Consider the following 17,672-nt stretch of genomic DNA (forward strand, 5'->3'; position numbering starts at 1 on the left):
AAGACACAAACTTACATCTGAGGCTCCATCACGGCTTTATGCAGTTCCATTATTGCATCCTTAAAATTTGTACCTAAACGTGCGGAGCACTCAAACTGAAATGGATTAACTAGATGCGCAGAAAGATGTAAAGAGATATGATAAAGTTGGGATCACGGCGACATGACTCCTAGTTGACCAAGGATGGGAACTAAACATTGTGGACTATTCGGTTTTTAGGAATGACAAACATAAATTAATAGTGGGTGGAGTTGCATTGTTGATGAACTAATACGTTGATACAGTAATGAGAAAATATATCAGTTCAGATGATGTTGAATTTGTCTGGGTAGGGTAATGAAACATTAAGGGGCAAAAATAATTTGTAGCGGGGTTCTTCAGACCAGCCAACTGCAGTGGTAATATTGGAAAGAGCAGGGTGAATTGGTGGCACCATGCTGCCTCATAGCTCCAGGGACCCGTGTTCGAGACCAGCCTTGCGTGACTGCCTGTGTGGAGTTTGTACTTCGTGTTGACCTAGGCTGCTTCCGGGTGCTCCGGTGTCCCTCACAGTCCAAACATGTGCAGGTTAGGTGGAGTAGCCATGTTATATGCTCCCTTATTATCCAAAAGGTGAGATGCAATTACTGCGAGATAGGGATAGGGTGGCGGTGTGGGCTTAAGTAGGCTGTTCTTTCCAAGAGCAGGTGTAGTCTACGATTCCATGATTCAATCATTAGATAGGAAATCAGAAACTCAAGTGATAAGGGAACCTATGTGCTTATTGTTGACTTGAATCTGCAGATAGATTGGGTGACTCAAATTAGTCACAGCACAAAAATAAATATTTCTGGCGTGTATACGGGATGATCTTCTGGACTATTATGCTGAGGATCTAACAAATGAACAGGACATCTTGAATTGGGTATTCAGCAATGAGAAACAATTAGGTGGCAATCTGGTTGTGAAACAATCCTTGGGCGTGAATGACTATAATATGGTGTAATACTTTACAAGGTGAGACGTGACGTAGTTGAATCTGACACCAAGATTCTGAACCTCAATAAAGGTATGTATAATGTATGGAGGCATGAGCTGGCATGACTGCCTTGGCAGCATTATTGAAAGAAGGATACCGGTAGGCAATTGCAGACATTCAAAGAACGAATAGGTTGGCGGGGATGGGCTAATTCTGTCCACTGTGAGGATACTTGGCAGCCGTTCAGGGCCAGGATGTTGACTGGGACAAAATGCGCCAGGTTTTCAAACTTAGGCGTTCTCATGCAAACCTATGCTTGTTTAATACATTATTTATCCAACTATCTGCAACATATTGCTGAGTTTCCTGGCCGGTTATCTCTCCTAGATGTATTTACTTCACTGTAAAAATATCAGACATTTTTGGTCATTCGTTGGAATTCACCACGGACATGTGTCGCGACTGATGCCAGGGCCGATTCTCGAAGCCGCCGTTGACACTGGGTCACCACGGTGCTGATGGGTGAGACATTCTTATGTCGTATTCTCAAATTATATTATTCGTATATTATTTTCTTATGTGTATTATTCTTTGCTCATAAAGAAGTGTAGATGAACTTCTGTCGTTCTTGTCTTCATTACATTGTGTCCGAATAACAAAGAACCCTTGGAGCAATCCACGAGATAGGTGAACTCGAAACGTTGTGTATTCCTCTTTGCCGCAAGAGCAGAAAGGGAACTGTGGCCAAACCATGGATGAAATTAACTCAGTGAGCTAGACAGCTGGTTTGTAATTCAAAACTTGGCCAGCAGCGCGGGTCAATTCCCGTAACAGATGAGAATATTCCCTCTGTGTACCCGAACAGGCGCTGGAATGTGCCGACGAGGGGCGTTTCACAGTAACTTCATACTTGTGACAATAAACAAAAAGATTATTATAGATGGGGAATTCGGAATACTATTAGGTTCGAAGAAGAGACATACACATAAGCAAGAAAAAGTAACAGGCTTGATGATTAGGAACTGTTTAAAATCCAAGAAAGACAGACCAAGGGGTTAATTAAGAATGGGGAAGACAACGTAAAGGTCAACTCGTGGGAAAAAGAACGAAATGACAGTAAAGGTTTCTTCAGGTGTTTGAAGAGTCGAAATCTTAATCAAAACTAATGCATACACCTTTCTGTCAGAAACGGGGGAGTTCATAACAGGGCCGAACGAATTGCCTGAGAAACTGAATTCGTTCTTGGCTTTTGTCTTCACAAATGAAGTCATGACTACTATAAATGGAGTTTTAAGAAGCACGCATTTTAGCGAGATGCTGAAGGAAATTACTATTAGCAAATAAATCGTTTTGGGGCAATTTGGGAGGGGTCTTTGATTATGCTGCCCACTTTCCCCAGGCAGCGGTAGATGTAGATGGAGTCAATGGAGGGCAGGCAGATTCGCATGATGGAATGGGCATTGTTCACAACTCTCTGAAATTTCTTCCACTCTTGGGCCAAACAGTTACAATTCCAGGCTGTGATGGAGCAGAGACGATGCTTTCTCTTGCACATCTGTAGAAGTCGGTAAGAGTAAATGTGGACATGCGGAATTTCCTTAGTTTCCTGAGGAAGTAAAGGTGTCGTTGTGCTTCCTTGCGGGTAGATTGTTGTCGCTGCACCTCTCCACTATGTTCTCTATCTACCTTCTGTATTCTGACTCGTCGTTATTCGAGATCCGGCCCACCACACTCATATCGTCAGCAAACTTGTAGATGGAGTTGGAACCAAATGTTGCCACGCAGTCGTGTGTGTATAGGCAGTATAGTAGGGGGCTAAGTACGCAGCCTTGTGGGACCCTAGTATTGAGGACTATTGTGGAGGAGTTGTTGTTGTTTATTCTTACTGATTGTGTTCTGTGGGTCAGAAGGTCGAGGATCCAGTTACCGAGTGGGGAGACAAGTCCGAGGTTTTGCAGCTTCGATGTGAGATTAGCTGGAATTACGGTGTTGAAGGCAGAGTTGTAATCTATGCGTCGGAGTCTGATGTCGGAGTCCTTGTTGTCCAGATGATCAGTGATGAGTGTAGGGCCAGGGACATGCAGCTGCTCGGACCGGTTGCAGTGGTATGCGAATTGCAGTGGATCAAGGCGTTATGGGAGTATGGAAATTATGCGCTTCATGAGCAACCTCTCGAAGCACTTCATCATGACTAAAGCCAGGGCAACCGTAGGGTAGTCATTGGGGCACATTTCCTAGTTCTTCTTTGATACCGATATTATGGTGGTCTTCTTGAAGCAGGTGGGACTTTGAAGCAGAGTAGGGACAGGTTAAAGTTGTCCGCAAACTCATCTGCCACCTGGTCCGCAAAGGCTCTGAATGCACGATCAGGGATCCCGTCAGGACCCGTAGCCTTCCGAGGGTTCGCTTTCAGGAAGGCCGATCTGACTTCGGAATTTCATATCACACCATTTGTAAAGCAGTCGTGTCATGGGGCAAAGTGAACATTGATTTTTCAAAGAAAAATCATGATTGAACAATGCACTAGAACTCTTTGAAGATATAATTAGTAGAGTTGACGAGGGAGAACTGATGGATGTGATTTCTTTAGATTTTGAGAAGACTTTCGACAAGGTCTTGTATAGCAGATTAATAATAATAATAATAATCTCTTATTGTCGCAAGTAGGCTTCAATGTATTTACTGTGAAAAGCCTCTCGGTTAAAATTATCTGATTACGGGCAATGTCTTGGGATGGATCAAAAGGTGGTTAGCAGACAAGAAGCAAAAAGTTCGAATAAATGCTTGTTTTTTTCTGATTCGTAGGCAGTGGCGAGTGGGATAGTGCAGGGATCTGGGAAAGGAACCCAAATGTTCACATTATATATTAAGGATCTGGACGAAGGAACTAAATGTATGATCTCCAACTTTGCAGATGATACAAAGTTGGTGAGTCCGTGAGCTTTGAGGAGGCTGCATAGATGTTTCAGCGGGATTTGGACAGTCTGGCTGCGTCGGCACCTGCATGGCAGATGCTGTACAATCTGGATAAATGTGAGGTTATCCACGTCGGTAGTAAAAATAGGAAGGGTGATTATTATTAAAATGTGTGTAAATTGAGAGAGGTGGATACTCAGCGGGACCTTGTAGTTCTCGTGCATCACTCGTTAAACGAAAGTGCACAGGTACTACAGGCAGGAAAGGGGCCAACGGGGATGCTGATCGTCATAGCGAGAGGATTTGACTTTCGGAATAGAAATGTTTGACTGGAATTTTATAGGGTATTGGTGACGCCAGTATTGGGTGCAGTTATGGTGCCCTTCAGGATCTTCTTGTTGTGTGTGTGTGTATGTGGGGGGGGGGGATGCAGCAAAGATTTACCAGGGTGATTCTTGAGATTGCGGGATTGTCACACGAGGAGAGCCAAAATCGGTTCGGATTATATTCATTGGCATTTAGAGGAGTGAGAGTTATCTCAACGAAACGTACACAATTATAACAGGATTAGACAGGGTAGATTTAGAAAGAATGTTCCCGATGGTAGGGGAGTCCAGAAATGGAGGTCATGATTTGAGTTAAAATGGTAGACATTTTGGACTGAGGCAAGGAGAAATTTCTTCAGCCAGAGGTGTCGAATCTGTGAAATTTGTGAGAACAGAATGTTGTTGACGCCAAAATGTTATGTAATTTCAATAAGGAATTCGATGCAATTCTTGGCGTGAAAGAGAACAAGCGGAAGGCGGCATCAGGCTTTTGACATTGATGGTCATCCATGATCAGGATGAATGATACAGCAGGGTAGAAGACCGAATGGCATTATTTTCTATGTTTCTATCGCCATATTGCCATCAATTCCTCGATATAAAAGGGGAGTTTTCGAAATGCTTTCTTGACCATCTTGTCCTCCTTTCCTCCCTCCTTTCAGGACATGTGGGCATGCACTGCAAGTACTCTCTCTTACTCAATCCTTTTTCATATTTTCCCGTTTACTCAATTTTCCCTTGATATCGTGCCCTCAACATCTGCATGTATTTACACGTATTCGCATGTGACTTCTATTTAGCAACTCAATGCCCAGTTAAAAAAATATTGATAAAATTCTGGTGTCAAATGATATCCTTTTCACTCCCAACTGTACGGCCAATTTTATGGAATTGCCCAAACTCCGAATCATGTTTCACACATTCAATTACAAATCCTACGCGTGGCACTGGGGCTCAGTGGTTAGCACTGCTGCCTCACCGCGCCGAGGACCATGATTTAATCCGACCCCGTCCACTTGGAGTTTGTACATTCATCCCGTACCTGCGGGGGTCTCCCCGCCAACGAAAGATGTGCAGGATAGGTGGATTGGCCGCGCTACAATACCCCTCAATTGGAAAAGAATACTATGTACGTTAAATATAAAATAAAAAATCGATGTATTTAATAAGAAATAACCTCCCCTTAACAAAACGACGCTGAATATTACTGGTATATCCCTGCCATTCTGCATGACAGTTTGTCCTGGAATTGTTTCTCATAATTTTCAACCACCAAAGACAAAAGAAGCAGCCTATCACATTATGGCTTACGCCTCGCAAACTGAATGAATGAAAATCGCTTATTGTCACAAGTAGGCTTCAAATGAAGTTACTGTGAAAAGCCCATTGTTGCCACATTCCGGCGCCTGTTCGGGGAGGCCGGTACTGGATTTGAACCGTGCTGCTGGCCTGCCTTGGTCTCTTTTCAAAGCCAGCGATGTAGCCCTGTGCTAAGCAGACCCTGCTTTTTAAATAATAATGGCAGAATATTTGCAGACTTCCAATCCTCTTCTTCTGCATCCATTGAGGATTTAAAATAACGACAACAATATCTGGCATATTCTCTCTGGATTGATTTGCATCCCGTCATACATGAAAATGAGCCTGGTTGTTTTTCAACTTCCAAGGGTTCCAGTGCCTTCATTATAGGTTCACGCTGACTCCGCATTAGATTTAACATTGCACGCCCCTCCCCAACGGCAATGCCTACTTTAGATCATTATTCTCCGAAGAGAATGGAGAAAAATGTAATCAGTGCGAACAATGCCCATACCTACTGCACAAACCAACATAGCATCAAACAAATCTCGGGTGGGCTTTCCACTTCCCTTGGTCAAGCTCACACTGTATTGTACTGTTGAAGATTAAGATGATATATATTTGATTTTACCGACCAATGTTTTACTCTGGTTGCTCCCTTTGCTTTCATACTGTGCTTTTTCACTTATCGCTTGTAATTTAGCTGCTCTCCAGGCCCTCTAAAATATTGAGTATTTTGCGACAGCGAGTATGATTAGTTTTTCACTTGATTTTGATTGAAACCATCTGGATATGCAGTAAACTCTGGATTTGGGAGGAACGAATGTATGGACATGTGTACACTTTGTATTGAAATATTTCCTGTGAGTGTCATCCATGTAATTTACACAGTCATGTTCCTTCTAATCACGGTACACAGTCCACACTGCCCGTATTGTCTCTCAAATGTGTAAAATATATATTCCCAATTTCAAAAATTGCCCTCCTGTACCAATACTGCCTTTTCCCATCTCATGATGCATCAAAATATATCATTTTTAACCTTCGTGAAAAAATTCCCTTCCTCCCTCTCTTCCAATTGCACAGCTTAATTACATGAGGCCAAACATTGCTTGTGCCTGAAAAATTTGCGCTTGCTGTCTGCCGGCTGAACCGTGTTTGTTGAACGTAGTTCAATATGTTTGCGTTTCTTGTGTCCTTCACACAGTTTGTTTCAAAGTTTATATTACAGTCCCCATCAATTACTGCCCTCTTCTTTCTGAATTCAGAAATCTTTCCAAAAATGTTATCTTCAAATTATCTTCCAAAATTGGACAAACGCAGTAAATTGCTGTCAATGTGGCTGTTCGCACATTTGCTTTATTTGGGAGCTCAACCCATATACCTAATTTGATGTTTCTGGACGGCACAGCGATACAGTAGTTAGCACTGCTGCCTCACACCGCCAGGGAACCAGGTTCGATTCGAGGCTTGATGACTATCTGTGTGGGGTTTGCACGTTATGCCTATGTCTGCGAGTCTTTCCTGTGGATACCCCGGTTTTCTCCCACAGTCCAAAAATGCGCAGGGTAGATGGATTGGTGTTGTTAAATTGTTCATTTGTGTGCAGGTTGTGCGCGTTTGATTATGGGGATAGCAATGTATGGGAAACATAGTATATTGCTCTTTTGGAGGGTGGGTGAAGACTCGATGGGCGGGATGTCCCCTTTCTATGATTCTATGGTTGTGTATGTCATCGGTCTTCACAGCTGTAATTGATTTTAATCAATAGTTGTGTACGGCCCTTCAATACGCTTTCCTTAAGTACCTATTAGTTGCGCACTATAGCTAGTGGTCCCTGCATGTTTGTCAGTGCACCTGCGTATGTGTTCTGAGGGTATCTGGGCGTTGCCGTGTGTGAATCCAACAGTTCGAGAATAGATTTTCTTTATGAGGGGGAAAACATTTGTAATGGGGGAACATTCAACGCCTTTAGTTCTGGATGGGGAAGGATACAACCAGAAAATGTCATACTAGTGCAATACTCCGGAGAGCGAGAGCCCGCACAGCCATGATGTTACTTTGGTGACGAAAGTAAGAAATCGAAGCAGTCAAACGATTCAAGCCAGCTCCACCATCCACAATTTTCCTGCAGTCGTCCGATTTCGCGATATTTTTTTGATGACGTCTCAGTTGTGACTGACTTCAGCAACAGGACCTCCACAGTATCCTGGGCTCATCAAATCCAAATACTTACCACCCGTAGAGAGAGGAAAATGATTCCCATCTGAGCTCCAAATGGATTAACTTCATCCGAACTGTGTTGCACCCGTTCCTGGAACGCCCCCTACCACAACAACCACCCCTCTACAACCCAGCCGTCAAGCAAATTACGTGTACTCCTTGAGTGTATATTGTCGAGAACTGAAAACTTGTTTGATATTTATTTGAGATAACCATTGATTCATCCAATGTGCAAACAATAAATTGCTAATGTATTTGATGTATTGTTGGAAAGAACTCTCTGATTTTAATTACAAAATCATACAGACTATGAAAGTCGTTTTTCCCAAGCTGCAGTAAACGCCGGAAATTGTATTTGTTTGTGTGCGAAACGTGCTGCATGAAGTGTGTCAATTCAGTTCTGATAGAAATTTGCTGGAAATACTGAGATTTCACAAGAGCTTTACAAATAGTCACCGACTGATTCATCCTTACCCAAATTCGTTAACTTAGACAAGCATGTATCATTTTCTGAAAAATAAACAATTTTGCATCACACTTACAGAGAATACTCGTTACAAAAGCTAAGAAGGTCGCTCAGCCCAAACTGTTTGTTGCGGCTAGTTGTAAGGACAACATACTCAGGAAACATGTTCCCGACGTACGGTGCGGCGGCATGTAACAGCTGTGCGCACTTTCGATGGCTCCCACGCAGCTCCCGGTACTTCGGCCATTTCTGCCCCTTTATGGGAGGAATTTTCGGGATAAAACCCGACGGACCGCCCGAGGAAATTAAAGTGAAGCCGGTGACGTCGCGGTCGACATCGTAGAGAGGTGATAGGAGAAAATTAGAAATGTCGTGTTCAAACAAGGATCCAACAAAGATGGCGGGTAAACGGCTGTGAACATCACCATCGATGTTATGACGGGGTGATAGACATTCGGTGGGGAGATGAACGAGTCATTCCTGAGGCGTGGTCAGAAGATGAGGGCATTATTTAAAGCTATAGTGCAAGAGGTTCTGCTCCCGTTCAAGGATCGCTGGTCAAGGCAGTGAAGGCAGTGAGCAATCTGAAAAATTGAAAGGCGTGGAGAAGGCCTTGTCTGATCACTGGGGCTGAATAGTACGCTTGGAAGCCCAAACGCAATTATCTATAACAGAAATAAGGGCCTCAAGGTTAATCCTGACGATATCGAGAACAGAGTCATGTACATGAACCTGAGACTGGTGTGGCTGACGGAGGTAGCCGAAGACTCAATGTCGACTGAGTGCTTTTCTGCGAAGTTCTCTCAGCTGAAAAGCGGTGCGGAGGTGTTTGCTGTGCCGAACCTGAACAGAGCACGCCGGACCTCGAGGCAGAAGCCGTGATTGAATGAACCACTACTGCTGCTGATCATCCTTTTCCAGTTTCCAGAGGAATGAATGGGTCCTGGAGTGGCCAAGAAATGCCACAGCATTGACTGGGACGGTAGCATGGTGCGAATTTACCAAAATATCGGCATGGAACTGCTGAGGCAACAGGTGGCGTTCAATGAGCTTATGAGGGTATTGTGTCATCGGGGAATGCGATTGGGGCATTGTACCTTGCAAAATGACATTCACGTTTCACTCGAAATAATTGTATTTTGAAGCTGACGAGCAGGTTGTGAGCTTCATCAGAAACAATGGACTAGACACGGTTTGATAGATGCACATGGACTGATAGGTGTTTGCGGTATTATTGTTCAGGTCCATGTTGGTAGATGTTGGACTGGGGATACGGTAACGTAATTAGTTTACATTGAGGAGCAATTTAGCGTGGCCAATCCAACTATTCAGCACATTTTGTGGTTGTGCAGGTGAGAGCCACGCAGAAATGGGGGTAATATGCAAACTCCACACAGACAGGGACCCAGTGCCGGGATCCAATTCATACATCGACAGCGTGAGGCAGCCGTGCTGAGGTTTAGGTTGAAGATGATAGGGTACATTTTCCCTGCTCTGTTTTCATTTTTATTTTCATTGTTGGGTTTAATAGTTTTTGGGGTTGTGGATGTTTCTTTCTATGTTGAAGGGTTCGTTTCCTCTGTGTGGGAGCGAGGACAGCGGGAGTGGCAGAGGCGAGGAAAGGAGGTAAGGCAGTGTTTCGGAACTAGTTTGGGTTGGGGGTGGTCATCGTGCCAGCGCCAGGAAGAAGGCTAGTTAACGGCTAGCAACGTTGCTGCGACAGGTTGGGCCAGTTACCGTCGGCTGGGTCCAAATATGGGGAGGGCGGGGGGGAGGGGATGGGGGTGGAGGAGCTGACAGAGTCTTTGCTGACTCGGGAGGTGGGGGTGACTTACAGTGACCAGTCATTTCCCTTTGTCCCACCTCTGAAGTGGGGTGAGTCACCATAGTATGTTGGTCTCTGGCGAATGTATCATTGATGAAACTCAGGCGGTGTTAATGGGTCATTGGAGGATAAGAGGCGAGCGGGGCAGAAACCCTTAGCAATGGTGGTGGCCTGCAATCTGCGCACCACGGGTGGGAATAATAATAATATTACTATATTCATTCATAGAAGTATGAATGGTTTCTCATTTAATGCGACTCGGGGCTGACATGGAGTTTAGCACACTAGGCTAAATCGCTGGCTTTTAAAGCAGACCAAGGCAGGCCAGCTGCAGGGTCCAATTGCCGTACCAGCCTCCACGAACAGGCGCCGGAATGTGGCGACTAGGGGTTTTTCATAGTAACTTCATTGAAGCCTACTTGTGACAATAAGCGATTTGCATTTCATAAATCGTCTGGTATTGTTCGGACAATTTAATAGCTAACGTGGGCGCGCGATATCTGTAGTAATGGCCGAACTGGAAGGAAAGCAGACGTCCAAATTGGATGACACATTTTCATGAAACGTCGGTGGCAGCGGTACCAGATCAAGTTACCCATGAACTCATGACAATAGGAGTCATGAGCTGTGTGCTGGACCCGAGTGTGAATCACACTCAGCCAAGGTCGCTGGTCAGGGGGCGAACAGTGCGTTAATTGCATTTATTGGGAAACGGGAGGGTAACTGTCTATTTCCCAAGATGAGGGACGTGTTAGGGAAAGACTGGGAGAACTGTTGGCGTTCGAAGGGATCAAGCAGGCGCTGAATGTGGGTAGCACTGTGGCTTCAATGCGCCAGGGTCCCAGAATCGATTCCCGACTTGGATCACTGCCTGTGTGGAGTCTGGACGTGTTTCACGTATCTCCGTGGATTTCCGCCGTGTGCTCCGGTTCCGTCCCACAAGTTCCAAAGGACGTGCATATTACTTGAATTGGACATTCCGAATTCTCGCTGTGTGTCCCCGAACAGGCGCCGGAATGAGGCGCCTAGGAGCCTTTCACAGTAACTTCATTGTAGTGTTAATGTAAACCTCCTTGTGACAATAAAGATTATTATTATAATTAAAGAGGTGCCGTCTGCGAAGGCACCTGGGAGCGATGGTTCCTCGGTTGAATATTATAAAACAATTGCAATCCAGCTGGCCTGTTTATTGTTGTAGATCTTCAGGGACTCATTCGGGAGAGGTGTTCTGCCACATACGCTGGGGATGCTCTAGAAGAAGGATAAATACCCCACAGACGGCGGGACACAGCGTCCGATCTCCCTGTTAATTGTGGAGGCGAAGCATCTAGCTCAGAAATTGGCGGCAAGGCTAGAACCTTGTCTCCCGGATGTGGTTGCAAAATCCCAAATGCTGAGAGGTTTATGTAAAACGCAAGGCACCTGTTTAACATCTTTCTTACCCAGGGAAGGGGCATAGGGGACGGCTCCAGAGATCATAACTTTCCTTGAAGGAGTAAAAGCGCCGGATACGGTGGGATTTTATGTTCGGAATGCTAGAAAGATCTGTGTCTGACCTAACTTTGTAGCGTTGATTCGGCTGTTGTGTGCCAGAATGTCCACTGAAAGTGAACTCTGAGCAGTCTCGTCTATATAGGGAGACCAGTCAAGGATTTTCAATGTCCCCTTTGTTGTTTCCGTCAGCAATAGAGGCACGGGCCATGGCTCTGAGGACTTCTAAAGGTCGGCAAGTAATAGGTAGAGGAGGGGTGAAGCAAATTATCTCGCTATACACCTGGCATTTGCTCTTATATGTGAGCGATACAATGACGTTTCTGCAGAAACATTATCGGGGTTTTGTAGCGCTGTGAGTCATTTTATGGTTGTAAACGAAATATAGGACAAAGCCAATATTTGATGATCAGGGCACAGGGACGGAGGCTGGCGGGGGTGAGGAGCCCTGAGAATCATGGGGGCGTGGCTGGTCGGCTTCCATCTCCAGTTATCAAGATGTTCTTTCAGGTATTTGGGGGTCCAGTTAGCAAACGACCTTGAGAAGCTCGGGGCTTGAAATCCACAAGTCTGGGAGACCTGCAAAGATATATGCCTGGTAGGCCGAGTGCAATCCGTTTAGATGACGTTTGCGGAGATTTTCATTATTATTTCATTGGCAATCAGTGTTGCTGCTGAAAGTATTTTTCAGGGAGATCGACCTGCTTGTGACTGGGGTTATTTTGGCAGTTAGAGGTCCAGGCGGACAGTGCTCCGGGGTGAGAGAAAAGTAGGCTTTGCCAAACTTTCAGTCTTACTATTGGATGGCAAATACTGAAAAACAACTTGTGAAATTAAATGAAAATCGCTCATTTTCACATGTAGGCTTCAATGAAGTTACTGTGAAAAGCCACGAGTCTCCACATTTCAACATCTGTTCGGGGAGGCTGGTACGGGAATTGAATACGCGCTGCTGACCTGCCGTTGTCTGCATAAAAACCAGCTATTCAGCCCACTGTGCTAAATAAATCCCTGGTTAAAATAATAATCGCTTATTGCCACAAGTAAGCTTCAAAGAAGTTACTGTGAAAAGTAGGGAGTCGCCACTTTTCGGCACGGTTGGCACGGGAATTGAACCCACGCTGCTGTAATTGTTCTGCATTATAAGCCATCGGTTTAGCTCACTGTGTAAGTATGTTGTGGGATTGTGAGGAGCTGTGGGTCCGTGTGGAAGAGGATTATATGTGGGGGGGGGGGGGAGGTGCAGGCCTGGCCTGGGGTCATTGTGAACGGTTCTGCTCGAGGTGGCGCCCACGAAACACATTATTAGCCCAGTGCTATTAGCCACGTTAAAAGATGGAAGCAATTCCGTCTACATTTCCATTTTATTGCTGCCCGAGGCTAGCTCCCATCTGTGCCTCTGCCTGCTCAGTTGGATGAGAATTGGAATCAAATGGGGTTAGAGAACGTGCAAGTATTGTTTCGCACGTAGATCTGCAAGCCTCGGGGAACGAAAGGGGAAATGTTGACTTACAGATGCTTATGGTTTCAGGTATCTCCAGTTGTGTAGCTGGGCCAAAAGACAGTTTCCAGACTTCCCAGTGAAGCACCCTGTTACCTTTGTTATCTTTTTTGAGGGAATTTTCCAAGGCTCTGTGTCGGAGGTGCTCAGTACGTCGGGGTATACCAATGGAAAGTGTGCTCGCAAGTGTGCTTGGTTGAGGGTCCGCAGGCAACGTAGGCAGTGGAGCTGCTGCCAAGCTTCCAAGAGGCGCTGAGGAGGTTGAAAGCAACCTGAACCTGTGTGAAGGTGAATCTCATCTAGCTAATGTTAATAGGCTGGATTCTCCGTCGACGGAATCCTTCATTTCGCCGGCAGTGCACTCACGTCTCCGTGTCTCCCTACGGTGTCGGAGTGGCCATAATGGTAACATATTGTTCGGCTGCTGGGGTGGAGTATACCGAAGTCGGTGCGGTTTAATGGGGAATCACGACGAATGTTTCTACCAGAGATCATAAGTTCTGAATTGAGTCCGTTTTTACATGGGGTGGATAATATATGTGATTTGTCTTCAAGGGGACAGCCGCACCACAAGCACGTGTTCTGGTTGTGCGCACAGCGAATGTGCTTCTGTAGTTCCTTTTTTCATACCATGTTGGCAGGCCTGAGCATTTGGTTTGTGCGTTTTGGTTTGGAGTCTCTTTTGGGATTTTCAGGTTGCTGGAGCTCCCGACGCGGCAGCGAAGACGTCCTGAACGTTGGCTCACTTGTGGCAAGGAGGCAGATACTCTTGGGTCGGAGGTCCACTACGCTGGCCTGGATGTGTGATTTGATGGAGATTTTCCACCTCGTCAAGCCCAAATTCACCGAGAGAAGCTCACTGGAAGGTTGATAATGCATGGGGATAGGTTGGATGTGGGGCTTTAGCGGTGACGTTTGATTTATGAAAGGGACAGGAAGGTTGTGCGTGCGCGGGAGTCCCTCCGCTTGGTTCTTATTCTGTGTTAATTTATGTTTTGTGAATTGATTGTTAAATATTTTCATTTCAAAATTTCCAAAAAACAATCTGAGTCATGGCCCGCCCCGGCATGTTCAGCAGTATTATCTTTCATTGCTCTGCCGGTTTGGCAAAAAAAAAAATCCCCGTGAATCTTCATTCCCTCGCATTGGCAAACTTGCAAACGCGCCACGACCATAACCACCAGTAAGCAACAATCATCCCTTTCTTACCAGGATTGTTTACATGAACCTCACTTTCTAATGACAAAATAATGTTGACGGCACTCTCCTTTCCTTTGTCACTGTCATTGTCTTTACCAAAATCAGCAAACTGCTGTACTGGCCAGAATTCAATTACAATGTTCGTAATTATTCCTTCAAATGACCATCCAGATACATTATGATATTTTACACGCTTTCAATATCCCTGGTCTTACCGTCGGCCGCACGCTATCGGCTGGCGGATCGAGTTTAACATCCTGCAGATTGTCAATGGGCTTTCTCATTGAATCCAGCTCACGCAGCCAGCATGGTTGCGCTGCCAGCAGGAAACCGCAATTACTGGAGAATTGCGGCCAATATGTGCACACTCATTTGTTCTTGAAATGTTACTTTCTATGTGTGCATTCCATTCATGTGTATTCTTTTTGTTCATCGCATTTCTGCAGAGTTAAGTGAGCCAGCATTTTCTGCACATCTTTCAATCGCTTCCTTAAGGCTTAGATTAGACATGCAACGCATGGTGTTGGGATATCCATGCTGCAGTTCGGATGGGATTTGCATCTTGTTTATCAGACGACATGGAAGCAAAAGTTATTTTCATTCAATTCAAGAAAGTCTGTTCCTTGGATTTTCAATTCTAGTTCGTGTCATTTTCATGCATATTTCTCATGCATTGCGTAAGGTGTGGACATTAATGGAGAAAACTCTGAAGGGGAGAATGTACCACCACTTGGAAAAATGTTTGATCAGGACTAGTCAGCACTGCTTTGTCAGAGAGAGGTCATGCATAACATTTCGATTGAATTTTCTGATACGTGATTGAGTGTGTAGATGAGTGTAGTGCAGTTGATGCCGTTTACATCGATTGTAGCAAAGCATTTGACAAGGTCCCACATGGGAGGTTAATAAAGAGGGAAAATGTACACGGCATACAGGGGATCTTGATAATGTGGATTCAAAGTTAGCTGAGCAGCAAGAAACAGAGAATGAAAACAGACAGCTGATTTCGTGACTGAAAGCCTGGGTCGAGTGGCGTACCACATGGATCCAATCTGGATCCCCTATTATTTGTCATTTATATAAATCACTCAGATGACCCTGCGGGGATTGATCAATAAGTTTACGGATGACAAAAATATTGGCTGGGTGGTAAACAGTGAGGCGGAGAATCATTGTTGCAGGTAGCAATAGACAATATGGTCAAGTGGACAGAAAAGTTGCAGATGGAAGTAAATCCTGAAACGTGTGAGGTGTCGTACTTTGGAAGAGCAATTGACAAGGAAATACTCAATGAATTACACCACGCTGAGACGGCTTGAGGAACAAAGAGACATTGGCGAGGTGGGAAATCGACTCTGAAGGCAGAAAGGTAGGTTAATAGGGTCGTGGAAAATGCATATGGCACACTTGCCAAAAACCATCGTGGCATCGATTACAAAAGCAAGGAAGTCATGCCGCAGTTCTCTAAAACACTAGTGAGGCAACAGCTGAAGAACTGTGTGCAGTTCTCGTCGCCACATGAAGGAAGAATGGCGTTGCACGGGAGTAGGTGCTGAGGTCTTTCACCAGGATGTTGGGTGGGATGGAATATTTTCGTTCCGAAGAGAGTTTGGATAGCCGTCGATTGTTTTCACAGGAGCAGAGCAGACTGTGGGGCTATCTGATCGAGATGTACACGTTTATGACGGGCATTGGCAGGGTGGATAGAGGACAAATATTCGGCTTAGTTGAATGGTCGGTTACGGGGTGTCACAAGTTCAAGGTGAGTCGAGGGACCTTCAGGGTGGATTTGAGGAAAACCTTTCTTATCCAGTGGGTGGTGACGTTCTCGAACGCACTGATTGGGAGGATGGACAAGGCGAGGTGCCTCAATCCTTCAATAAGTGCCTGGACGACCGCTTGGCACATTTTAACATTCGATGCTTTTGCGCCTAGTGTTGGCAAATGACATTAGGATTGGCATACCGGGTGCTTTTCATGCGGCGGTGCAGCCTCGATGGGCCGAAGTGCCTTTTCTGCACTGTACCTTTCTGTAATTCTGTAATTCTGAGATTTTGCCATTCGCTGGCTAGGTGTGCGAGGTCACGGGATTATGATGCATTCCATAAATGGCACGCACGTTTGGCACTGAGAGTTGTTATTTGAGGGCATGACTGCGGAAATTGATGTAAAAGGGGCCAATTATTCTGTTGTGTCAAATTTGGCACAAGCCACGTTGATCTCTGAGAATGACGTGTTGGCTTCGAAATCCTACTTCCGAGAGCAATATTATGGGTTATCATGGCGGTGCAATGCTGACGGCGTGTTGCACTGTCAGAGTAGCACTGTTGCGAGAATGAAGTGATGATGGCAGGAGATGAGGAAGCAATTTCTGCACTGTTGGAGTTGCAGTATTTCCTTTTTAAAATGAAATAGAGCCCGCAGTTGGTTTTATTCTACACCTTGGAAATGACCACCCATCTCAGTTACGTTTTGTTTTTCTCAGAAACGTTCCAGGGAGCTGTCTTCAGGCAAATTGGAGGTTTTGTACTATTATTTTGCTCCAGAAACTATCAATCAAAAGACCTTCATTAGCTTTAAAGCGTTCGTGACATTCTTAGAGCATGCATACTGCTGCAAAATGAAGTATTCTTTAGTCTTTTGTGTTGCATTGTTATCACGTTATCTGCAATGGGCATTATCGACATGAACTTCAGTTTTTCTTGAAGAGTGAAAATGTGGACGGCTCTGTTAAAATTCAGATGGGCATGGAATAATGGCGTTTTTTAATCGCAGATCATTTATATCGGCTCATCACGCACCGTCCACTGGGGATTTTCCTTGCATTTCTAAAAGGAAACATCACGAACTGGGTCATATAATCAACATAAAGCAGTTCACGAGAACCAGAGCGAAACGGCACACGTGATTATAATCAAGCACAAGTAAATATTTCGATTTACCTTTTACTTTTGCTTTTAATTTTCTCTCTGATGAAAGCCAGAGAATATCCATTCAGACCTTCCAGCTGAATACCATGGAGAAGCTGAATCATTTGAAGATGGCCAAGAAGCAGAACGAAAACATCTGAAAGATGTTTGATGCTGACTCAAAACAGCCGTGTTGCTTCATGTTTCTCGTGTCAGAGCAGTCAACTTGAAGGCTAAACTCATTTTCGTTGTTTTTGCTCTTTTCTAACAATTTCTGCGCAGAACGATCCGTCCGCAACAATTGTGGTGAAGACATTTAACCATATATAATTGATTGGGCCGCAGACATGCCATCGCTATCCTCGGCATCCTGCATCTGGGGACAACACAGAGAATAGACAATGTACCTCGTGTGCTGCACGACCTCGAAAACAAGCGTGTGAATACTACCCATTTGGCTGATTGTGTGCAAATACTATCATCTTGAACTGTCAGCCAATTTACCAAGTCTCTTGTTAAATTCACCCATCACTATTTGTTCTTGAATCATTGTTATTT

Source organism: Scyliorhinus torazame, chromosome 12 (assembly GCF_047496885.1).
Source record: "Scyliorhinus torazame isolate Kashiwa2021f chromosome 12, sScyTor2.1, whole genome shotgun sequence".
Classification (NCBI taxonomy): domain Eukaryota; kingdom Metazoa; phylum Chordata; class Chondrichthyes; order Carcharhiniformes; family Scyliorhinidae; genus Scyliorhinus; species Scyliorhinus torazame.